Source organism: Falco cherrug, chromosome 6, assembly GCF_023634085.1.
Source record: "Falco cherrug isolate bFalChe1 chromosome 6, bFalChe1.pri, whole genome shotgun sequence".
NCBI classification, from domain to species: Eukaryota; Metazoa; Chordata; class Aves; order Falconiformes; family Falconidae; genus Falco; species Falco cherrug.
In genome coordinates, this window is record NC_073702.1 from 46560708 (window position 1) to 46587640 (window position 26933).

General features: G+C 38.4%; 1 protein-coding gene across 15 annotated transcripts in view; it reads right to left on the reverse strand.

Moving 5' to 3' along the window:
- The window catches only part of SYNE1 (spectrin repeat containing nuclear envelope protein 1), a 316896-nt gene that overhangs the window by 277820 nt on the left and 12143 nt on the right, over window positions 1–26933 (reverse strand). The window lies entirely within an intron of this gene.

Genomic DNA, 26933 nt, shown 5'->3' on the forward strand with positions numbered 1-26933 from the left:
TAAAATGGTAACTTTGCATTGTGACAATTAATTTTTAAAAGGCCTACTAGGCTATTATCTCTCTTCTGTGTGCCTTTTTTTTTTAGCAATAAATTATATTCTTAATCATTTACTTAAACATCACTATGATCTTAGTCATCATTCATGCCCGAATCCTGCCCCGTGCAAACTAATGAGAATTTTGCCAGTGAATGAAAGAAGCATTTGTCATTGAGATTATACCTCAGATTGGCAACCATTTCTAACATGAAAAGCAAAGGTACACTTTTATATTATTGTTTTATAGAATATGCATTGTTAAAGCAATAATATTTCCATCACGCAAAGTTTTCTGTTACTGGGCCCTGCTGATTAAACTCCTGCACTTACCACCTCCGAGCATCAATTTTTCCTAGAAATAATAATTTTGCAAGAAGCCTGAAAACTGGAAGATATACTGGGTTCATCAAGTCTACAACTGCTCAGAGGAAAAATTTCTTTCTGTTCTCCTGTGGGAACCCTACTCCAATTAAACTGACTGCACCTTCATTTTGACAGATATATTCTTCTGTATAAAAATAAGCAAAAAAAAGGTATTTCTTCATAGAGCATTTCATATGTACTGGATATCCAAAACCACATTAAAATGGTATGAAAAAGAAGATAGGATAAGCATATCCAGAGCAGAACAGAACAAAACAGAACAAAAACCCCAGCACCCATCATAACAAAAAGAAACATCTCACAAAATGCATAAAGACAATGACATCTGAAATTTCCCCAGGGACAACTCTGTGACTAAGCACTGTTCACTTTTAATATATTCATTGTCAAGCCCAGCAGTTCTTATTTATATTTTTAATCAGAAAAATTCTTCCAGGTTTCATCACAGCTTTTACATAAGTGAATAACTGCAAACTACCTACAGGGGCATCTGAAACACTGTGAAGGAAAACCCCACTCCACTGAAGCAACAGGATGTCTTGCTAATGATAGTAATTGTGCCAGAACTGAACGCGGAGCTTTTATTAAAAATTCTAAAACTAAGGTTGTAACATTGAGATAGCAACATGCAACCTGAATACTTTATCCCAAATAGGGGACCTTACGCATATGGAATCCATGTCTTGCATCATTTGCCCTGTAAGGAGATGCTAAGGGATGTGATCTGGTTCAGCCTGAGGAAGACAAAGCTGCCCTAGCTGCAGCCTGCTGGCATGTATGGGGAGGCTAGTAAGATGATGGAGCTGGGTTCTCCAGTAGTATGGCCGGAGAATGAGAGACAATGGGCAGAAGCTGAAACAAGAGGTGCTGTTTCAAGAAAGAAAATGCTTCCTCACTCAGAGGACTGTCAAATAGTGGCTCAGATCACCCAGAGAGGCTGTGCGATCTGTGTGCCTGGAGATAAAGCCCTGACCAACCTGGTTTGAGCTCACAGCTGACCCACCTGTAAGCCAGAAGCTGAACCACAGACCTCCTTCCAGTCTGAATTTTCCTATCATCCTATGGCACATACCCTCCTGACAAAGACAGAATGAAAATCACGCTTTGCAAATAACTAATAGGAGCAAAAACCAGTGAAGTTTATTCAGTAGACCAGACACAGTAACTGGAAAAGCACATGTAGACATGCTGCTTTAAGGAGGCTTGTTCATCCCATACTAGCATACATGTGCAGAACGGAAAGCAGTCACAAGACTGTTCACTCACCCATAGACAAAAGTAGTCACAACTACACACATTTAGAAAGTTTTTGTTGAAAGTGCTATTTTATTGAATCTCCTGAGTTTGAAATTTCTCAGTTCCATGTAATTTTCACCTACTGTAAGGTTCCAAAACAATCCTAATGAATACTCCCCACTACCAGGAACACCAGTGCTTGACCTCCAGCCCTGGAACAGATAAACCTGACAAGTACATTTCAGAACCCTTGACATTTCACTGCCAGTAGTTAAGGAAGTAACAAAAACATCAGTCTCAGGGAGCACCTGTAAGGTGCGTGCATTTTGATTTGCCACAAATTGCCAGAAAAAAAATCTTTGTCTTGGTCTAATTCATACTCAAGCAGAAAAATACAGTAAGAATACATTTTCAAGGACAAAAAAATCCCCTTTCCTTCAGCTCATTCGCATCTTACACCAGATAATGAGCTTCAGGAGAACCTCTGCAAGCTAAGTATGCATGTATGTGTATATGTGGGCATCAGGCACACCCATTTAGCTGTAGTCCAAAATGCCTTGCTTAGCCACACCCCCACGGGTACTCAGCAGTAATTAACATTAAGCAATAAGTGCAAGCTTGACTTAGTTATGGCAATACCTCAGGGTTGGTAAATCTTGTACCAGCCACCGCAGCCACACAAGAAACCTAAACTAACATTATGTGGCATAGAAAGTGGGACAGTATTATCACAGCAACTAAGATCAAAACACAGTTGAACTGTCATAAGCCTAAGGTGCCCCTAAAGCCAACCTCAAGGCAATCTTAGCACCTATAACTAATTAAACCCCATGAAAGCTAGGACACAAACTGGGATTAGACACCCCACTATGTCTGGCCCTAAATCTTGATGTTTACCTCACCAAAGCATCCGCCTGAGAACTAGAAGCACAAATGCTTAAAACTCTAAGGACCTGGCAGTACCCCAAACCCACCGGGATGAGCCTGCTCTGTAATCGACAGTTCACGGTACACCCCGCCACTTCTTGCTAAAGCGGCCTACATACCACCATCGTCAGCTCAACTCCACTGAGAGCTCAACAGTGAGTGCAATAGCCCAATCCAGCTAGCAATACAGGTCAAGGTATAGCCTATGGAGTGGAAGAAATGTCCTGCATTTTCTAAGATAGAAAATTCATGGAAGGGGGCATGGAACCACCCCTAGAAGGCGGATTTAGCAGTATAGCCAGACAGTAGTGCTCTCTTTAAGCTGGCCCCGGGGCACGTACATACCATCTGTCATCCTCACAAGCTACAAACCCTAATAACTGATACCCCCATCAGCTGAAGCTAAGTTGTAACAACGTAAGTGTACTGGAAGGTGAACTTGGCACACCAAGATGTAGCTATAACATTAGAGCATTGAGCTTACACCTGAAAGATACCTGCCACATGTGCATTTTATAAGGCACTCCATGGAACTATCTGCAGCTAAGTGATGCAAACAATAAAGCTACAATGCCAAACATAACAATTTATTGAAATGTTTCCTATTTTGTTGAACAGTTACATTGAACATTATACTGTTCTGGTTGTATTTATTCCAGCCTTTGGTCAGCTATGATGCAACACCCTGCAGAATGAAAAAGCAAAGTAGCATGGAATTTACTGCCCCTTTCTTTACAGAAAGAAAACCCCTAACAGACCTTCCAGATTCTACATCCATTTTATTCTCCTGGAGCAGTATGGAACTAGGTTCCCTTAAACCAAAGATCTGATCCAAAGATGAAGTCAGATCAACGCTGGCATAGTTCTGGGGTTGGGTTTTTTTCAGACATCTTTATAATATTCCTGCTGTGCAAGTATATGCTGATTGCTATCAGTGGCAATGACTAGGCAGCTAATTACAGGTTCAGAAGACATTAGCAGTCAGTATAATAACATCCATACATGTTCCAATGGGCACAACATGCTGTTTGTATCCATAAGCACAGAGACAGTAACCTCATGAACTGAGAGACTATGGTAGGTAGAATATTGACATGCTGCAGGATTTCCGTGTATCTGTAGGACCAGAAAAAGAGTAGAGTGCATGAATGTTCATTGTAGAGGCAAAATTTCTTCCAAATTTCCTGTGGGCCCTTTAAGTGTGCTAAATTACAAACTCAAACTCTTTCAGTTCTACATAAACTGCTCCCTTTCACCTGAAAAGTGATAGAGAAATTAATTTGATATGCCTAAACTAGTGGACCTGGTGATCCTGAAATACACTAGACATAAGCACGTATCCCAACTCATAAGGAGATGACAACCTGGCTGCATTAAATTCCTACTATCCCAAGCTTGGCTTCATTTAGGAAAGGGCAAGGATCAGAGAAGACATAGGACACCCCCAGTTGACTTCTTTTCTGGGTGTTCAAGATGCAAGGAATCTCAGACACGTGTACAAACATTACTGCAGACTCCAACTTTTTCTCTTTACAAGCTTTACTTCATGCTCAGTAGAGTCAACAGAAAGTCTTTATTGCTGTGTAATATCACACTTCATTTCACTCAACATGAAAAATTGTAACTGAATCACAAAAAATGCAATGCTTCGTGAGAAGTATATACCTTCTAAGAAATAGCCAGAAATGTTGAACAAAGTCAGAATAAAAATACAGCTAAATCCACTGATGTTAATTTCTATATATACTATATAACAAACTTAATCACTTAATAATATATTTTTAAATGAGAGGATTAAATAGTAGCCTATGGTTAGCAGGATAATATCTTCCCTAAAATTTGTACATATTACAGAAACATATGGTAAAAGCACCTGAGTAAAACTACGTTAAAACAAATCTTGAGAAAGCAGCATCTTGTTTTGCTGGGTTTTTTTTCACTGCATCCAAGTTGTTTCTTCCTTTTGTTTTTAGTTAACATAGTATGAAAAAAAAAATTTACAGAAGTTGTAACTGTAACCTATATATTGTGCTTGTTTTGTACCACTATTGTTTTATTCATTACATTTACATATATCTCAATTTTCTGTGTCATTGTTTCATGACATACCTGAGGCCACATTCTAGAAAGCTTAAAAGCTCATGGCCTGCACTGAGCCAGTCCACTGACATCATTAAGGTTGCACAACAGTAAATCAGACCACAATGAAAACCACAGTCAGCTCAGCTTATGCAGATTGGAGCCTACATTCAATTGTAAGGTCAGACTAAATGAAAAGAAAACCAGGCCACATAGATTTAAACTTTAACTTTCTTAATCAGTCTTTTTGCTTTTGATACTCCCTAGAATGCTTCTACTGTATTCCCAAAATAGCAAACCAAAATTATCATGAGAACCCACACAGAAAAAAAAGTATCTGAATTTCACAATCTGTAAACAAAATCCCTGAGGCCCTTCAGGACTCGTAAGAGAATTTGTTAGTTTTGTCTAAAAATAACAGAATACTGAAAGGCAAAACATGAGAACTGTGCTGTAGATCAGAATATCACAATCATGATGATGAATTCAGTGAACGGTAACTGCAGTTCATCAAAAATTACCACCCCCAAACACAGGCTTATTTTTAGTTTTAAATTAACTTTTAAAAACACATGAAGATCTAGGTTATTAGGCAAAGATCTAACGGTTAAGATACATTACGTTAAAGCTGCCTCCCACATCTGAAGTATGGACCCTGTAAGAAGTCAGAGCAGCAACTGCAGCTTCCAAAAAGTCACGTCCCTTCTGTTCCCACAGCAGTAGCCACTACCCCGACTCCACAGGGGAAGCAGCAGCTCCAGCTTGGGCTTCCAGGGCTCTGGCACAGGCAAAGTAGGCAGCACAGTGGTGACCTTGTTCCTGTCCAGCAACGTGCTGCCTTTACTTTCTGTATGCCAAATACACTCCTGTTAAATATATTGCTTTCTCAAGAGGTGTTAAAGAAGCGCTGGGCAGGCTGCTGGTGCAGAAGGATGCAATGGCAAACAGGAAGGACAGACCAAGGGCTGAATTTTGTTTCCTGTTTAGAAATAGAGCTGCATGGCCATATGCCATAACTGAGATGCAACTGTGGTGCTGGCTCAGGAACAGAACAAGTGAACCTGATTTACAACACCAACAGGTATTTCCTACCAGGCTGTAGCAACTGATGAAACTCACACTAAACAGGACCTCGCAACACATTTGTGGAACAACATTTGCCTCTTACTCGCCTTATGACAAGAATGGGACAAATACCTGGTATTTCTCTGTTAGCATTTATTCAAACAAAAGAAAATGGTGTTTGTTTAGCTCCTCTGCAGTTTGTGGTAAGAATGTGTAATAGAGACGATGGATAAGCCAGGTAAAGGCAACAATTGGTTTGTTTCAAGCAAGGTCTGTGCTGCCCTAAGAAGTCAGCTGCTCATTCTGCTTTGTGCATGTCCACTGGAGAGCAGCAAGAGACCTCAGGCCATTCTGAACTAATAAATATCTAAATACCTACGTGATGTCAGAAAATAAAATCTTTGCTTATGGTAATTCATATTACGGTATTATCAGAAGTTCATGAAATGAATTTTCCTAATTTCAGTGTAAAAGTTTGTTTTCTTCTATTATTTTGCCAAGACTAACAAAGCCATTATCATAATATCTAGGTAGTACTTACCAGCATGAAACCATAACCCAGCAAAAAACCTCATTAACAAAGAAATGTACTGCTGGGTGAATTCCTCCCACCTCTATACTTCTGGGAGAAGCCAGCCCTTTGCTACTTGCTTTTTAATTACTGGTGTGATTTCTAGATTGTGAAACAGACCCTTCAGTCATGAAGGGAAGCCATACTCCAGGTGAAAAGCACAGCTCAAGGACTTAATTTTGACTGATCTGTAGTAAATCCTCCTAGGAGCAACAAATCTGTAGCAGCACTGTGAGCAGGGGACAGGGAGCACAGAATGGGGAGAGCAACCATCAGTGGGGGTGCAAGTGGCTGGACTGGGTGGCAGAGTGGGCAAAGGGGCTGGGCAAGGGGCCGAGGTGGGAGCTGGCCCCGAGAGGGATCAGACACTGCCAGCTCCCTCAAGGGAGGTCTGCATCCGAACTAACTGTGAGACCTGAATTCCTTCCTACCAGTTCCAGTGCTGTGTTTCACACCGTTTACACAAACTCCTCCTGTATCAATTTGGTTACCATTTTCTTGTGATGAGAATGTTTGCATTCAAACATTGCACCTCTCAATTTTGAATTATGCCTCTAGTCTAGGAATGCAGTCTTTCTTATCTGTGACAGAGGAGAATAATTAAACACTGTCTGGTCAACAAACAAGCCCAAACATGTCTGCCAGGGCATAAGGAGCTCAAATACTTCACTTGGCTGCTTAACAGGACGTAACGTTCACAGCATTACAGCAAATGGTTTAATGTGTTTTCAGCTCACTCTGCTTTTATATCCTTGGCATAGATGTTTGACTGCTGATACTATTTCACACCAGGAAACTCAAAAATCAGAGACGGAAATGATTACGTGCTACAACCTAGTATCTTGATCTATGCCTCAAAAACTGATAGCTGCATACCAGAATATTTTCTAATTCTTTTGGCAAAGGAGTTATACTTCCTGAAAGACACTGAAGATTTAATGTCCTTGATCCAAGTCCAAGAAGCATTATTAACATCAGCAGGTACAAGCTTGTGTTTTAATCTGGAGAGAACTTAATAGTGAAATGCTGTGAAAAATGCTGTGAAAAATTCAGTTTCCCATTGCTACTCCAGACTAGCCCAAACTTACTGGTAAACTTTTTACACTGGTGAGAAGAGCACTGAAGGGTGATTCTGAAGGCAAACATCTGCAGATATCCTGCAGACCCGCTTTCATGAGGACTAAGAGAATGGAGTAGGCCCTTCAGGCTCTCAGAAGATGAAGGACAACCCTGTCACCTTCACAGTGTAAAATAAAGCCACTGCACCAGTACTTTTGTAGGTAACTGCGATTAAAGTATTAACACAATTAGTACAAAAATAATTAATGTAATTATTCAAGAGGTTTGAGTAAAAGCAGCACCAGAGTGACCCATTGCAGAAAACACATTTTATTCCCAAAGTCCATGGTGATGAGGTTATCAGACCCACTTACCCATCATGAGGTAAGATGAATATAACCCCCAACAGCCCAGAGCCAAAAGCATGATGGAACTGCTCTATCCAAGAATCAGCTCAAATGACAGCTTCCACAGAAAGGCTCACATTCGAGTTGCAAACTGAATGAGAGAAGTTACCTAAATTCCCCCTTCTCCCCTTCAGGGTCGAGGGTCGACACCAGAGCCAGTTACATTCCCAGGATTGGATTCACTGAGATACTAAGATATGATACAAGGACCAACTCCCCCAGAAAAGTGATTTTTAATTATTTTTCATTATAAACGATATTGAAATCTTTATCTTCTGGAGCCATACACCCAGGGCACCAAATTTTTAAGCCTTCCTCTTCAGCCATGAAGACCAGAAGATGCTCTAGTGTTTTATTTTTTTACTAATAACTGAATCTAAGAAGCATCAATTATTATAAGAGTTGGCCACTCTGTAATCAAAGGCTAAAAACTGTCTTTGAATTACATGTTGATGGTAGAGAACTTCAGACGTTCCAGAGCCAAAAAAATAGAACACAAATATCAAGATCCTAAACTGAACATCCCCCAAAGTGCGTCCAGTCCTTGTTCCAACTATAATTCTGTCTTTCACTATAATTTGTCTTTCAGTGCTTTGAAACTGGAAAAAAAACCACATTGAAATAAAACCATTATAGTTCACAACCAAAAACACAGAACTCAATGTGATTTCTAAAATCTGCACAGTTCAGGATTCTTCACTGATTATATAAAAGTTTACAGCACTCACTGCCTCTGCCTAAAATACACACTGCCAACATCTTTTTGAGAATTTCCCATACATTTCAGGCTGAACAGTCACAAAATAAAGGCAAATTGTGAAAAACATCTGAAACTGTAAGAGAAAAACAAAGACTACACCTCAGTCCACTCAAGTCAGTTTTGCTTCTCAGTGCCCCTATATATACACCATATTCTTGAACACCTCACGTACCCATCTTCCCCCTGCTCCTGAAAGCTGAAAATGGGCAAACAAATTAGGGTGCATAAATTACATTATGAAAGATCTTTAAAATGGTAACACGAGCTAAGTGCAGAGCACTGATTCCTCCAAGTAGTACTTACATTAACCAAAACTGATAAAAATATATGTTGTGCTGCTATACCCCTTATCCTCAAGTTATTTGGATATAACTGAACTACTTGGGCGGTTCTGAAGACATAAAGCGAATTATTCATAAAAAAATCTTCATGCAACTGCTCTCAAGACTTTCTCACTGTTACCCATACACCTTCCCAGATAAGGTACACCAAAGAGTAAGAATAAGCCTTCTGCACAAGACAATATTCTTCGAGACCTGACACCTCTTGAACGCTATCATTTGTCTTTGTATTCCTACTATATCCTTACAGGTTCCATTATTCACGTAATGGGAAATGTTTGAGGTCCATAATCTGGTTTCACGTCAATCTAATTCTGGTTTTAAATAAGTCATGTCACTTTGATTTAGGAAATTTACGCAATCAAGCCATACAGAAATAACCAAATTCAGGATTTCAGGACTATACCCACATCTCAGAAAAAGAGGCATCTACCAAAAATACATACCATAGATTAAGGTTTTCTAAAACTAGAGAATTAAGTGCAAGTGCAAGCATGTTATAGTTCACATATTAAAAAAAAAAAGTAAAACAGAGGAATGCCTCAAACCAAATGCCTCAAGTGAAATGGAGCAATGCTGACTGACCCTGACTGAGGTTATTGCCATCCTTACGTAAGTCTTTGCATTAGGTAAAATATAATGCAATCAAATATTGGAAAAACAGGCAGAACATAAGAAGGGTATAAAGCAAACACAGAAATGGAGTTACACTTGTTTACTTACCAGGAGTTGCACAAATTACAGTTTATTTTTTTTAAAATACATGTTTTAAGTAACACTAAAGCCTGGATAATAGATATATAACATAGTACTTGCAAAACCCCACAATATCTATATCATTACAAATACTGCCTTCAAATTTTAACAAGGGATCTTTCTAGCTCTTGAAAAAAGTCAGAGCTTTTTCTAGGTGGGAAAGAGTTGGGTGAGGGAATAGTACTTGGTTTTATGTAATTTTTTAATTCAAAACTTTTGAATACCCATTATCTCCCTGGGCCAGTAAAACAGTAGAGCTTCATAACTTAAAAATGTGTTTAAAAAATAATTCTGAACTGCTAAAGTGGGAAAGAGGAACAACTTATTATGAAAAATTATCTTGTGCTAAGGCTCAGCCAAGTTGGACAACATCCACAGATTTTGGGTGTGTGCTCTTACACACAGCAGAAAAATAAACAAATAGATAGACAACTGCTGTGGCAATTAAAACTACTCAATCTTTCACATAGAAATAGGGAATGTAAAAGGGTGGGGTTTAGTAGTTTCTGGTGGAAAAGCAAGCAGAGTCCTGATATGCTTTCACATCCTATCAAGGTCAAAATTGGTCTGTGTTCCTGATGAATCAATAGAATACTGCCTGAAGACAACCTGAGAGGCAGAGGATATTAAAACTTCAGTATTTTAATGCTAGTGTGGAGTGCATGATAGGACATTTTGCAGGTGCCTTTATTTTATATTATTAGAGAAGCACAGGAATCTCAGTCAAATGGGGCTGAAGGTGCTCTTGATTTTGAGAAATGAGGCCACTTGTTATTTAGGTACAGAAATATGGATATAGCTCTGGGGATCCAAGTTAAAAATGTAGCCTTTAAAAAATAAACAGTGAGGTATATTACAAGTCAGAAGTATTGCAGCTAGCCTAAGTAACCTTGAAATTATCCCCATTTAAAAAATATGATTTAACAAAGTTGCCTATGTCCCTACTAAATAAACTGGTTGGTTACAGTTCATCTTCATCCCCCCCCCGAGCAAATAATATTTCAGACAAGAATGATAAAATATGACAGTGTCTCTGCCAGTGCTTCTGGGTTATAACCTTCAGCTCACATGCACATGTTCCTGCACGTATACATGAACATAAATAGGTATGTGCACATGCATATGTTAATCTGGGAAAGTTTTAACTATTTCAGTGGCTGTTTCAATGTTAACAATAATTCATAGACAGAATTCCAGTACTGGGGGAGGGGAGAAGCCACCCTAAATCTCCCTTTGAAAATCTCATTTTCTGCATAAAGAATAAATAAACAGGTAAAAGTATAAGGGTTCTTCATCAGCCTTTGTCAGGCTCTGCCTCAGCAGTCAGGTTCTACCAATGAATGAGAATGGAAAGGTAGGACAAGCCTTATAAGCCAATGCCTGGGCTATGAGCCTGAACAGAGGGTTTCCCCAAACATCAGCTGAGTCATCCCACCAGCTGTTCCTAGATGTTCAATTTTCCACTTGGCTGAAATGCTACTCCTTTTCCTTGTTGCTTGCTCTTGCCAACCCAGACCTGGTCCCTGCAGCCTTACCCCACCTGAAGTTTCTCCAGCTTGACCTGCATTTTCTTTAGGGCCTGCCCTGTTGTACGTACTTATTCTTGGTGCAGCTTCTGAATCTCAGAAATTTGCCAACACCTCCTCAGTGGCAGACTATCTCCATGTCCTTAATTCCTGACCACAACTCTGGGGTCCTGATTTTGAATCCTTCACATTGGAATCAAGTGCATACACCGTAATTGCATCTCTCATCTATTTACTGTCTCTGCGTTTTCATACAGTGGCATTTTCTCCACCAATCTTGTTGGAAGGCCACCCTGAGACGAGTTGCAATTATGTTATTATTATGATTATGACACAGTTATATTTATATATTACTTGCTTGGTGGGGCTTGTGTCACTGAACCTGTATGTTATAAACATTTTTCATCTATAACAATATAGACATAGATGCACTTAAGTTTTTCAGCTGAAACATCCTGGTTTCTCCTGATACAAGTGATTCTTTGTGTCCTCTTCTTGGCTAACACAAACACTTCTTTACACTGGTTTCTGAATGCAAAGGTAGGAAAACATGCCTCTGACAGTGCTGAAGCAGCATATAGGAAAAATGCAAAAGTAACTTGCTTTATATGAAAGAATCTTTCCCTTCAAAGTCTACTGACAGGAACTTAAAATTTGTAAATGATAATTTACAAATTAATATCTGATTTGATAATTTTGATTAAAGAACTGGATTAATTAATAGACGTTTTCTTCCTAAAGGAAATAACGCAGTTTTCAAATTCCCCTGAACATGCCACACACTGTGTTGACAGTATTATAAAGAAAATCTGCAGAAACATGAACTACTCAGTAATGAGTCCCAAAAACCAGAATATTAGAAAAGTGTTACAAAGGGCCAGTGCTGTACAAATGGCAGTGTATAGATCTGGGACCATAAATTACTGACATTACCTTCTCCAGATGTTTTGTCTTAAACAGTTAGTTGATATTTACAAATTATTAAAAATATAAATATGCAGAAACACTACCATTTGTAGCAAATTCACAGTAAAGAATACTGCTCATCAGAGTAAAAGTCTAACCTTTTATTATGATGTTACTACTTACAATAAAACCTCTTTGGATATTATGTATGATCAGACTTAATAGATTCTGAGTTTAGGATGCTCCAGCTCTTTGCAATGGCTGCCAAACCACCCACCTATCCCATCCTCCAGAAACCTTTTAGAGACCTCAGAGATGCCCTAAAAGAGAAGCTCCTAAATTCTCACATGGGCCAGGACTAGTAGTTGCGAAAGATTTGTAGTACAGTCTCAGCAGTTTTCCCTGGGAGCAGCCCCTACCAGAAGGAGATTCAAACACATGGACATATGGCCAAGAGTATCGGTGAAAGTGTTGTCAGATCCCAGGCATTATTTTCTACTAATGTACACCTTACTTCAAACAAACAAACCAACATAGCACCACCACCACAAAAAAAACCAACGAAACAAACAAAAAACCCACAACAAAACAAACCAGAAAAAACCAGTGATATTTATACTATCACTTTTCTGTATAAAGTATGCAGGATTTTGCTGAATAATCAATGTGTATGGGTCTTCCCACCAGCTGGATGATAAGGACATGTGCTCTGGAGATAAGGTAATGGAAGCAACCTGAAGACTAAGCTAGTTGTTCTGTTCAAGAGCAGAGCAGGAGCCCACCATAGCAGGCTGATTCGGTAAGGCCCTGCACGTCAAGCCGTCTCCCTTCTAGGTAACTGCTGAATGAGCTTCAAGCAACCTGAGGTACTATGGCAATGAAACTACTGCAATAAAAAAAAAATATACAAAAAGCTACGCTGAAGCACAAGACAGGTACAGAGGTGAAGAAGTTAACTCTCATTCAAAATTGTGGAGGAAGTGTACATTCTGCACTCTCAGCATTTCTAAAGCTTTCAAGGTGGAAGAAGCAAAGTTCTTTGAAGGAAGTTCTACAGCAGTTGAATGAAGACAGCATATTAGTCCCTCATGGCTACAACTAAGCTTCTCAGAAGGTATTTAACTCCAGTCAGTTGGCTATAGTATAGAAATATTTTTTTTATTTTGTTCTGCATTATCACACTTTTCTTCATACCATCTTAAAATACCAAAGGTGTTCTTTCTTCTCCTATAGTCAATACGTACGTCAATGCTTGTTCTATGTATTTACCTCCCCAAACCCCTGTTCCTTTTTGAACTTTGTTTCTATGTTCCATTGTGCTAACAGGCGTGGCATGCAGCTGCTAAAGTTTCTTCAGCACCCTCCTCAACAATGTGATTTCCCTAACTGATACTTCCTTTGGTATCTTCTTCTGCCATTTCAAATAATATTTTTTTTAAGAAAAACAAGGCTCTCCATAAATCTTTTAAATTGTCATTGGTTCCTACGCTGCCATTTATGGCAATGTCATCTTTCATTTAGTTTATTTCTCTTGCTTTGCTTTGCCTTCAGACTGCTCTCCCTATCTCAAATGGCTGACTCATCACACCGTATCAAGCAGTTGAGAGACTCCGCTTTGAAATCCCTTATGAAATTACCTTTCCCTAAAGCTCACAAATACAAAGAATCTATGCCATTCATTGGTTCAATAAAAATCTTGAAAGACAGTATCTTCTCCTGTATCTCCAAAGTTACCTGGTGTGTCTACCTACAGTTTGCAAATTCACATTAGATTTGAGTGAAAACTTTTTTTTTTCATCTATACTTCCTGCATAGTTGATAACACAAAGCATTTGATGAAGATGTTTCCAGATAATCTCTAGTGAAAAATGACAAAAACACAAGCCTGTATATGCAGACATTGCCATTTTGTTAAGACGAACTCTGACTACCATTTGAAGGTAAACACTGCCCACAGAAATTATACCAGAGTCATTGGACCCACTGGCTGTGTGATGCTGGAGGAGGTGACCACTACACACTTAATTCCTCTAATTCCTCCATACTGAAATTTGTCCAAACCTCAAAACAACTTTTGATACCTCACCAGCTCCTCTATCTTTTTTGCCAGTGGCCACTGATCTGAAGAACCTAACATTAGCATCAGAGGCAGCAGCATTTTTGTAATGCTCTAATAATGTTTTCTGCTCATTTCAGGTTGCAAAGAGAAGCTTCATACTGAGGACTTTAAAGCAGCTATGAAACCTAAACTGTAACAGGCTACTATTAAAAAAAAATACAATTTAAAGATATATAGCATGCCACAAAGTATTTTAAAAATACTGTAAAAACTCAGTAGCCCTATTAAATGATCTTCAGGGTTTATTTTGTCAATACATATAGAAAATAGGGTTCTGCAACAGGGAAGAATTTGGTATCTTTAAGCATACGGGGAGAGACGCAGTTATTTGCCATGGGTCACAGAAGACGGTAATTTATAATGTCTTGAAGAAAGGCCACTCATCCACACCCCAATCTCCCAACAATAGGTTAGTTTTGTTTTAAAAGAAGCCGATATCCAGAATTGTTGGTGCTTAGGACAAAAGCAAGCAAGTTATTCTATGTCTGCCAGTTTTCCCCAATACTGTATTTGCTCACAGCTTTTCTGGCTCCGTCCAGCGTGCGTTGCCTTTTGGTTTCATAAGCACTAAAAATAACCAACATCTAAGGAAGAGCCTCCTTTCAAGAAAACAAACAATCCAAACATAAATTCATCATGAGCATTATTTCCTTCTGATATTTTTGTCATGATTTCAAGTTCTTCATGAAAACAACGTATGGGTGGAGTACCACACAGACTGGAAAGGGCAGCTATTACCTCAGTTATAATTCACGTTAAAGCAAGAGAGGGGTCAGTGCCTCTTCCACAGTTAAGTGTTTACAGTCCGTGAGACTCTTTATGGGATGTCACTTCCCAGTAATTTGGTGGGGGGTTTAAAGGTTTAAAATGAAATGTCACTGCACATTACTACATGACAGAGATGCAGGATGAATACAGAAATGTGTTTATCCTCTTCATTTATCAATCATAATTGTTACATAATAATGATAGAAAAGCATGGATAACTATAGCTACGAGTATTTAGCTTCTGCCTGCATGTCTTGGATTTGATATACCTGTAAGCAGGTCTTTACTATCTTTACTCCACCATTGTAAGAAACGGTGGTTTTGCCTTCCAAGCAGGGATGTTGTAAACCTAAATACCTTAAAAACTTGGAGAAACTTTAACAGTAGCGAAGAACATACAATTGCAATAGTGCTATGGATTTGTTATGAATATGTTGCTGTTTCTTCTCAGCAGAGCTCTACTTCATAAGAAAAAATAAAAGGAAGTTTCAATTGGGTTTAGTAGTTAATTTAAACATAATATCACCGTACTTCTATATTTGTTGTGTTCAGGCTCTGCCAGTTACTTAAAGAACTATGTACTCTATTAAGTACTCATATTTGGGATGTAGTAAACATTTTCAGTTTAGATGATAATTTGATCAACTGATTTGAAACATCTGTCTGTTTTATTATGTATGTATATGTATGTACACACACATAGATTTACATATGAATTTGTTAGATCAAATCCCCAACCTTTCACTGCTTAAAATTTGAATTCCCAACTGAAGATCTAAAAGTAGCTGCCAGGAACCCAAGACTTCCTGAAAGAAGCGTGCAGGAGAACAGTATTCATATTAACAAAAAACAGTACAAAAATTGAGTGTATCATGGTGCATATCATATCCAAGCTTCAATATCCAAGCTGTCCCAAAACCTGATTAGTAGATGGCAAACAAGCAGAGAGATCTTTTCCTGATTCCCATCCATACAGACTCCTCCCAACAAGCAGGAGTGCATGCAGCCCCTAAGATACTGAACTCCACGGCATGAAGTTATACTTTCACTTTCCCCTCCAGTATGATTTCATTATAGCTGTGCTCCATTAAGTCCATGGTGAAAGGTACTACCTTCGAACACAGCAATTTCTGCTATTTCTGTAAATTTATGTTGGGTAATCTTGACTTGCAAAACGTGAACTGCTTATCAGAAGAGGTAAGAGGAACTTATTTATTCCAACAGCTTCCTCCTTTCTATACCCTAATGTGTTCCCTTTTTCATTTTCCCAGCACAGTCCTGTGTACTTCTTGTCCGCATGACCTGAGGCAGCATGTGCCCAACTTGCAACTACCTTTAAGTGTAAGAAGAAACAGTGAAATGCACTGCTCAGTTGAGAGTTTGAGGTCTGTCCCTTCACAGGCATCCAGCCTTTCACATCTACGAACACACACACGTGTACTCCAATGTAAAGCTAATCAACCTGATAATACTTGCCAAATAGAGAACTGATTCCTTGTGCCCTTTTCCACTCCACTTCTCACTTTTCTGTGCTCACAAGAGACACACCAGCACCCAGGACTGAACACTCTCCTGGCTTCACAATTCCTAATTCTTTCAGTTTAGGTCACAGTCTTATCTGGTACATCTTGTGCTAGCTTCTTCAAAACATCTGTCTCAGCCTTCACCAACCCGTCTAGGTTCTTCCTCAAGGACAACATATCAGCTGCAATCCCTGGACGTTTTCTATACAGCAGAAAGAGGCTTATACTGATGTACTGACTATATTTTCAATCCATATTTGAGTCTTTGTTGCACAAAAAACGTTTAGATGTATACATTCTCTTAATTTTTATGCTAAGATGGGTAACAAAAGGGAAACTAGAGAAACTAGATTATTAGATTATACATTATATCACTAGCCAACAACTTAATCTGGTTTCGTCTTTATTGGTGAACAGTGAAGCAGTCAGTATGCACTGTGGTTACAGAGACATAGTGAACTTAATCTCGGGATTTTTTTAATCCAAGCTTAAAAAGCTTGGGATTCATTTGCCATAGTGACCTTTTCTCTTTAGCACTAGGTTTATCTCAGTGTCATTCTGAAGGGGGTATTTTTCTTTGGTTTTGCTTTGGGTGTGGGGGAAAGGAGACAATTTTCCCTCCAAGCACAGCTTTAAAAGGGTAAATCTGCCAAAGCAGCTTATGTCCAGGATTGCTGGCAATCGGCCACCAATTCTGTCCAGTCACTGAGGAAGAGAGATTTCTGGAGAACAGATGATCAGCATCCTGTAGCGCTGGTCTGAGACAGAATGAAAGAGGTCATGTAAATACAGCATATGGTTTTCAGCGACAAGCTATTGAGTTGTATTCTTTAGAACTCAGCATCTCAGGTTAGATGTTTCTATGCCAGAATATAAATCTAGATGACAATGCCTATAAACCTAGATGAGAATGCCTAAAAATAAATCTAAACCAATAACCACTGCACAGTCTTAATTACATGTAAATATCAGCTATTAACAAGCTTTAATTCTTTCTGCTTCTGCAGCAAAAAGGTAAAAAAAAGTTGAAATATAGATAATGCTAAAATAACTTGCTCTCAAAGTCAATTATTAGTAAAAGATGGAACAAAACTGGAAGTTTTTAAAGTGTAAAGGAATCCAAGCAACAGGTTTTAGTAAAAGAGGCCAGAGAAAACCAGAACATAGCAATTGACTAGTCTGAAACTACTCTAATTACATGGACTCAGGACTTCAAATTACTTGTAAACTGAAGTAATGACCTAGAAAACAAGGCCCCTTTATTAGGAAGAGAGAAGAAATTGAGGTACTTCTTTATAACAGACTAATGAACAGCTCTTGATGTTTAATTCAGCACTCACTGCCAGAGCAAGTGCAATAGCATTCTGCAGCACCAGGGAAGCAGGACCCATCATCCACCCATCACCCAGTAATTAGCAAATGGTCAAATTGTGCTAGGGAACAAGCAAGTAATGATGGTATAGACATTTTGATTATACTCAGAACTAAACTTATTAATTCGGATGAAAGACTTTTTTTGTTGTTGTTGGTTTGGTTTTTTTTTTGAGTGCAAGGATTGTGAAACAGAATGAGACCCTAGATGGAAATCTGATTTCTCACTGAGGTAGGTCTCAGGAATGCAGATACAACTTTTGCTAGCAGGTATTGTACAGTGCCTCCAAAATAAACTGCAAGAATAAAACCACACTTTAGGGCAAACATGCTCTTAGTTGTTCACTGAGACAGCTCACAACCAATAACACAGTTTAAATTCTTGCCATGGTATTTCTTTTGCTTAGAGATGGAAAGCAGCTTCTCTCTCTATTTTCGTATTTCATGTTACTGCTGTTCCCAGTATCTAATCTTTCCACACTGATTTTTCTTTCAACATTTCTATCTATCAGACAGCTATATGGGTTTCTTTTGCTTTCATTTCACTTTTTCTTTCACTTCTATGTGTTTTCCCATGTGTTAGTTTGTTCTATTTCCTTGAAAACAGTATGCACAGCTTTTTACCCAACTTCTAATTAGAAGTTTATTTTGCTGGTAGGTGCAAAGAAAGCATTTAAAGATATTTTTTTTTTTTAATGTGAAATTAGTTTTTTTGCTTTAAGGCCATTTCATCTTCCACTCAGCTCTGATTTCTGTGCTTTATACTTTCTCTTTGGCAATAAGAAGTAGCTAGGCATCCACAATTCTGATCAGCTTCAATCTTTTCGTTCCCTACAAAGGAAGTTCAATGCGCATTTTCATGCAAGTCTGTTTATATCTTTCTTTTGCATTACCTGTGACACTACCATAATTTGTATTTTTAAACATCATCACAAATCTGTGAGAATAACCTGAGCTCCTTAACCACTGGCACTAATGTTATCATAACTAACAATGTCACTGAAATCTGTCAAAGAAATGGCAAAGATTCTGGATTTGGTCTCATTGAAAATACAAATCTGCTGGCACTTTGCATTTCAGTGGGAGAACAATCATTGTATTGTCATGCCTGTTGTTTTAAATAGCTGCATATTTGCAGCGATGAGGCCTGCCCTTTTAACTATACTATGAATAAAGTATTTTTTAAAAAAGCACTGCAGCCAAACCAAAATTTTTGGTAACTAACACATAATAATGTAGAAAACTTGAAGAAAATATGCTGTTGAAACTTACTTACAGTGTGACTTTCCAATCATGCTGCTGAACATGTGTAAGTTGCAATTTTTAAGCCAAATTTCAAGCTACTTCTTATTCCAAATGACACAGTTCCCAGTATTTCAATGTTCAATAGGAACAACCAGCTATTAATAAACAGAAATAGCTATGAGTAGCTACTGATAGGTACATGTGCACCTGATTTCTATCAGTAGATAGATGTGCACCTGATTTGTAGATAAAAGCTCATACCTAACCACCTCAGTAAAGTTTTAAAAACTGATTTATTCTTCCTGATTGCAGTAAAGGCCAGGTTGCATCCTACACTTTCATAGTAGTGGGTGAGAATAAGACCATCCTCTGTTTCAGTTCCCATCTGGAAAGCGGTATTAACTATCCTTACCACCCTCACAGGTTAAAATGTGCTACTTCCTTACATATTTCCATACCTCTTTCAAAATCCAACAAAACCAACAAAATGAAAACTAGAAAAAAACCTGACTACTTAAGAATTATCACAGTGGTATACCATTACCTACTCTCATTCATAAATGTATATCATTTCCTATATAAACCTGAAGGCTTCTTACTGATAAATACAAAGTGTAATTTTTTATGCAGACACACATTTCCCCAGGGAACACAGGATTTAAATGTGCCCAGGATCTTAAGCACAAACACACAGAGACAGTAAGCGTGAACTATTAGTCTCTTAGAAACTAGATGTAAACACAACAATTAACGGTTCATGATTCCTTTTATTTATTCAAATCACTTCTGGCAGCTGGTCACACCTCCAGCTTTCTTAGTAACCACACAAACGAAAAGGCAGTCTTGAGATTATGAAAGAAGAATTATGCAACGAGGCTGTGTACACACTCACCACAGTGTCCAAACAAAAGGCAATTCTAGAAAGCAAGACCAAGAAAGCAGATTATGCAACTAAAGTCTTCTCCCTTCCACGATACATTGTGATGGAGAAGCAGCAGATTTTCTGCTCCTCAGACAGTCAGCCAGCCAGCAAAAAAACCAAAATGAACTTAGGTCTCTTTGGGAAGCAGAAAGCCTCCCAGTAAGATTCAGAGCTCTGTATTCAAAAAAGGTTTAATTCAAATGAAAAATGCAGCAATTCAGTCTTTCATTACAGCTACTTTTTTTTTTTGGTAGGATGGATACGTATTTTAGAAATGTAAACAAGGTTGTCACATGGCTTCACTTTTATATAACAGACATGGCACTAAATTAAAAAAAATAGTAGCTCCAGGATAACCCACTGACTTCAGCTCACAACTGCAGGTAAGTATTTAGGTTTAGAAATATCAATCATGTTGAGGATGCTAAATACATTTACAAATAATAAATTTCTAATTTCTGATTAATACCATTGAAGATTTTTAATTCACTTTATTTTTATATCTATGGATCAGACTATAAAGTACTGAAGTCTTTGAAGCTGAAGAAAGGCATGTAAAGAGGTATTAAAAAGTGCACATCATTACTTTTTATGGCAGTATCTATCTCTAGGTGCCCAAATACCATTTCAAATCCTATTCTTCCTGCATTGCACAACTTCAGTAATGCAAAGCAGCCAGAAATCCAAGTTAATTAGCCTTATGTCCTGTCTAATCAGTCTCAAACCAGGGTAAGATTATCCATGTTTTATTTACTGCAACTCACATCTGCTAACAAAGCTTTATGCCTAGAAGACTTCTGCTACATGGCGGCTTGATCACATTTGCTTTTTCACTGACTTGATTGACCATTGGATGGTCTCACCTTCGTCTCCCCTGTCCACAACCTTGACTTTTGGCTTCTTTAAGCATCACCTCGCCACCCATGGGCCGAGTTTCTGTGACAATGCACTCCACCGGGGGGAAAATGCCAGCTAGGCTACAAATCCCAGTGAAGGGTCCATTCCCTAATATTCCCCTCCTCATTTCAATGGCAGCACAAGCTTTGCAACTTCCATTAGAAGATACTTCTTATTCTTCTTGCTGTAAAAAGGCATATCAGCTTCACTTGTGTTTGAATGGAATAGCAGCATCCAGGCTGCAAAACAGCACTCAAGTATGTAGCCAATCTGACTAATAGCAGAATGATTGGGCTGGTACAGTGATTGGCTTAGTAGCTCGTACCTGTTGTAACTGGTGGTGCTCATTCTCAATTCTCTCCTGAAAAACCACGTGATGTTTCTGGACTACCCAGTGGGCCTAAACAGGTAGGGGTTTTGTTGTTTTTAATTAACAAGTGTCAAGTAAGAGAGACAATTTGGCTGTTACCTGCAGCCGCATCCTGAGCAAGCCTCAGTACTGGGAATGGCTGCACCACTTGAACCTGGGAAAGTCCAGGGACGTCTTGGCAAATGAAACAATAAAATAGAAACCCTGGCCAAAACAAACAGAATGAAGAGATGGGCCTTTACACAAGCTTAACTGCAATAACGATTTACTTTCATTTTCCTTGGGAGAATGAAAGCACAACTCAAAAACTGAGTCTACCACACAAATAACCCTGATTTCTTATCAACAGTCAAGTCTGAAAACTACAGTCTCCATTCCTAAGTGAGCTTTTTTTCTTTTTTCATCTATTAGGCACTACAAGCAAGTAAATATTTTGCTTTGGCCTCATATCTTCTTGAATACTGGGATCTTGTATGTAAAGGTTTTTTTTCCCCTTCAAGACCAGAAAGCTAACAATAATATTCTTCACTTACTATTGCTGTTACTGTTCATTCCCTTCACCTTATGGAAAGAAGATTTTTCCTTTTTTTTAATGAGCTTAAGATAAAGCCTTTACAGAACAGCTGCTGCATTCACAAGGTCTGGAAGTGACTGGCTTTCTTGCAATAGCACCTTGAGTAATAAAGATGTACAGCAAGTTCACACCACCATGCAGTTGTTGCACTATATGGTGAAGGAGCTGCACCTCTCCAGGTACGCCAATGATGATGCCCAGGCAATCTGGTGGAGGCATGACAGCCTATGCCGTTATGACAAGCTACTCCAGCTGGCCTGTATGTGTAAGGTGCGGAAATAGGAACAGTATATCACAGTTGTATAGGCCTTCAGCATCTTTGTAAGGGGATGATGAATTTTCCCTAGGAATTATATTGGCATAGCTAAAAAGAAATTTGGTGATTTGAGTAAACTACATTGTAACACAACAGCTGCCACAACAGCTATGCAGATAGAAAATGTTATTAAATATTCCAGATGTATCTTATATCAGGGCAAATAAAATAGTCTTTAGCTTGGAGATTCATTGGGTCTGCAGGTTTATGTTACAAGCCTAACAGTGTTATAAAAGAGATTACATATGTTCTCCATAGGCACTTAAACCAAGATGCATCAGTGAGGGTATAATGCTTTTAAAAGTAATGAAGACTATGTAACAAATACTGACACGTAATTACATATAATCTAGTGAAATTACAGTAAAAGAAGCTTCACAATTTATGTCTCATAATATGTTAATGTTTATGTTCCATGCCACAAAACTCCAAACAATATTTTACAACACTGTACTTTAACAACAATGACTCCTCAGCAGGAAAAGCATGAGAGAGAGAGAAACTGGAGAGGGGAGAGCAAGTTGAGGTGTGGGGTCTTGGCCAAAAGGCAGGCTGTGCCAGGGCTGGGCTGGCGCCTAAGAGGAACTGTCCTCACCATGTAGTAAATTGGCATTACTCCTTCTTCCATGCTTACCTGAAGGTTACTTATCCTGAAATACCAGGATGCTTTTCTACTAGTTCCCTAACAGTTCTGACATTGAACTAAAATAATCACTGAGGATCCAAAATAAACTTGCATTTGTTTCACTGGACAGGATGGAGGCTAGCTTTTACTATTAGTCCTAGTTCCTTCACGCACTTCTGAAAAGATCATTCTGTGTGGACCAGCCCCAAATTAGTGTCTGCTAACAACGGAGGAAAATAAAACATACATCCCCAAAAAACAAGAAACCAGAATCTGAATATAAACGTTAACTCTGCAAGTAAGTAATCAGTTATATATTGAATTTTACAGGAACTTATTTCAAACATCTCTTTTTTCACTATGAAGAAATAAATTCCAAAGAGCTAGGGTTGGGTTTACTTTCTTGGATTGGTTTTTTGTTGTTGTTGTTTTTGTTGGTTTTTTTTTCTTTCTTTCTTTCTTTTTTAAACAAACTGTTGGATTCTTAATAGGTTGTTGACACTTCCTTCATAAGGCTCCTTCTCATCTTAGATGAAAGACAGAACAAGTAGCCTGTTTTCTTGCACACAGTAATAGACGATTCACTTGGATACATACAACTGCCATCTAACAAACCTCACTGTGAGTCTAAAATTAGAATTCCGTGATATGACTCACAAGGAGCAGCTTTGTGATAGAAACTAGGATTTTTTAAGCAAATGAACTCTAAAGTGCAAAATAAAAACTGCATTCTAGAAATAGCATGTGAAATAAATTCCTAATAATTGTTAGGTGTTACTTATCTGTGTGCTTTACCTACCTGCATGTATATTCTCTGAAGTATATGATCATCCTGATAATTAAAGGTGGTGAAGCTTCTGATTTCCACAAAAGGGAAAAACAGGATTAGAGTAAAACAGTAGAAATTTCTCACTGAAATATTTTGCCTTTACATCACAGAAGTCTCTACATCAGTATACAAGCATGCAACAGCTCCTCTACAAAAGTATTTTAATGCTTATAAATTAGTAACTAGGGACAAGAGACATGTTCCCCCATAATTTTCAGTTCCTCTAGTGTTAAGAAATAACAGAGATGGCATTCCAGAAGGGAGGGTTATCTATGATGATGACAATTTGCTATGTTCAAATTTAATAATACAGCAAAATGTACAAGATTTATTGTAGGAAGATACTACAGCACAGCTGTGAGAAGATAAAGTTTAATTTTTCAGGCCTGCCGTATACTCTAATATAAACAGGAAATTAATTAGATGCCACAAAACAGGCAAGTGACAAATGTCATAATCTGCACAGAACAACCTGACATCATAATACTTCGAAGATACTCTGCTTCCTGATACCCCAAACCCAATGCTATTACTAAAATAACTGTCTAGCTGCCTGTCAGAATAGAGGAGGTGCTCTCAAATATACTCGTCACTGTAATATTTTCCTCCTCAAAATCTTTATCTTCACTAACCCCTCAAAACTGACACATAATTGTTCCTATTTAGACTTCTTGAAATATCACCCCTTTCACACCAGTAACAAATACGGCAGATGTTATTTTAAGATAAAGTCTTAAGTTAAAACAGTTTTAGAGCCCGAGATGGGGATTTATCACAACCAACATCAAACAGCTGTGGTGTGGATGCCTACATATGAGGAACTCATCAAACTACACTGAGCAGAGTGGAGCTGCTGAAGGCAGGTTTGTATAAAATACAAGACGCCTGACATATTTTATATATCTACTATATTTTAGAAGCACCATTTTTAACCACTGCCTATAAAATGATCCAAGGAAGATCCTCTTCCATTTTGCCTGCTGCATTTTGTGTAATGAATCCGGTTCTCAGTGTTTTAATAGCATATAAGAATTTTTTGAACTGTGTTGCTCCAGACCAAATGAAAGCAATTTCAGTGTGAGGCACTACCATGTCAACCATTTTCTGCACTAAATATATACTTTATCCCAGATGAAAATTGAAAAAAATGTTAATTTTTCTTAAATAGCAACTCAAATGCAAATACATGTTTGTCATTTATACCACCTGTGTGACCTTCAGTGCTTCGCATTCTGGTTGGCCATCAACCAAGAGGGAAGAGGAGCACAGGTTAGTTTAACTAACCTTGAGGACAGTGCTGTGATCACCAAAAGTGCAAGCAAGAAAAAAAAGTATCTAGGAATATGCTGATTTACATTACATGATTAATTTTGGGAGAAAAAGCAGAAGAAAAGTGTAAGCAATAAAATAGCAATATTAATTTTTTAAAAAAAATAACTTTAAATTTCTTTGAAACCACTAACTTAGAATTTGTTAACAAAATACCCCTCAAAAAACAGGACCATGCTTCATTAAAATAAATGGTGCATTGCACAGACTGCCCTAGGAGTATGCTGTCATTAAGAACACAAAATGAAAGCTAACTGCAGTCAAAATAAAATTACATGATTCTTTTCACTGAGATACTTATTGCTCTATATGACAAAACATCCTAATACAACATGATACCTAGAATTCAGTGCACACTTAAGTGCCACAAGTGAAATGTTTTGATTGTATCCTGTCACCTATGTTTTTGCAATATCTACAGGTAGCTCAGAACTTATCTTTGCCAGCCATACATCAGATTATTACTATCACATACCTGGGTCAGAAGAAACCTGAAGTGGATTCTCACAGCACTTGTTCCCATATGCATAAACCAGAATTAAATACTTCTAGCAATGGTGATTTTACAGCTAGCGTTAGCAACATTCCTTATCCAATGTTAACTAATGTTTAACCTGAATACCTCCAGCTGCAGCCTAACCCTTTCACATGTTTTTGTTGTATAAATGAAAACATTTGATTTCTTTTCACTCTTTTTTTTTTTTACCTTTTAATGATCTTTTTTTCAGCTATGATGTTTTTTCCAGCTGTCTTTACCTTCACAGATAAACCTTGCATTTCAATATTTTGTTCTGAAATAGTATTAACTTAAATTTGCTCCTGCTTTCAGCAGGAAAATTCAAATCCTGCTTTAATTCCTCCTGTTAAGTAACACTTGGGCTGTAATGTTATTCAGTTTCCCACTTCATCGTTTAGATTTACTTGGCCTTCAGGTCATATAGTCTACAGAGTCAATAGAGTCAAAAGAGTCTGTTTTCCCCTAATGCACTGCCAATGAGTAATGAATAGCCTTAGTTACAAGACCTGCTCACCTGAGAGACTAATAATTTACACTGGCACCTGTTGTAACCCAAGAATCTTCCAAATTCAAGAAAGCTGCAGGAATTGAGCTGGGACATTTCAGAGAGTGAAAGACCGCAAAGAGAAAGCAGCAGCATGACTACACAGAACCAGCAAACTGGACAGAAGGAAACCTTAACTGGGGCAGTATTTGTGATGTGGGGGTAAATAGCTCTGCAAGGTGTGCAGCGTGCCCTCCTGACCAAGCACACCTTTTCAGTTTTGCTTACATTTACAAATGTGATCTTGCAGCTTTATTTTGCAGATGATAAAAAGGCAAATGGCACTGAAAGGGAAGACCCTGCCACTTGCCTTTTTGCCAGGAGCTCACCTGACCTCCACAAACCAATTTTTAGCTGGTTCAGGTCTACGGTAAGAGAAGGAAGGTCACTGGTGGAAAGAAAGTTGGGTACATGCATGCAGTAAGGCAAGATAGCTTTCAGTAGTAGGCATCTGTTAAATCAGCTTAGTTTAATGTTAAACTCTTGGCACTGTTGACTTAGAGAAAACAACCAAAGAAAAACGCCAGTGAAGGTACGTATCAACAAAGTGCCTATTGGCTAAATAGAAAAGAAAGCTACTGTTTGGTTGATGGAAGGAAAGAAGAGCCAAAACTTAAGGAGGAAAAGGAAAGACAATCCAGAAAAAACTAACCCACAGCATTCTGTGAATAGCGCTAATATAAGGCAGGCATTAAAAGTACAGATAATACACAGTTGTAGGTAACTGTGTGGTAAAGCACAACTGCTGCTGGGCACTGACTGAGGATCCCCAAACCATCTCTGTTCATGTTACACTGAACACTACCAGCTCCACTCTCTCCTCGAGCTATGTACTCAGCTCCAACTGCAGAGCTATGTACCCAGCTCCAACTGCACCTATTCGGGGCTACCATGCAAACATGCCAAGAAATACCTCTGAGTTTCTATG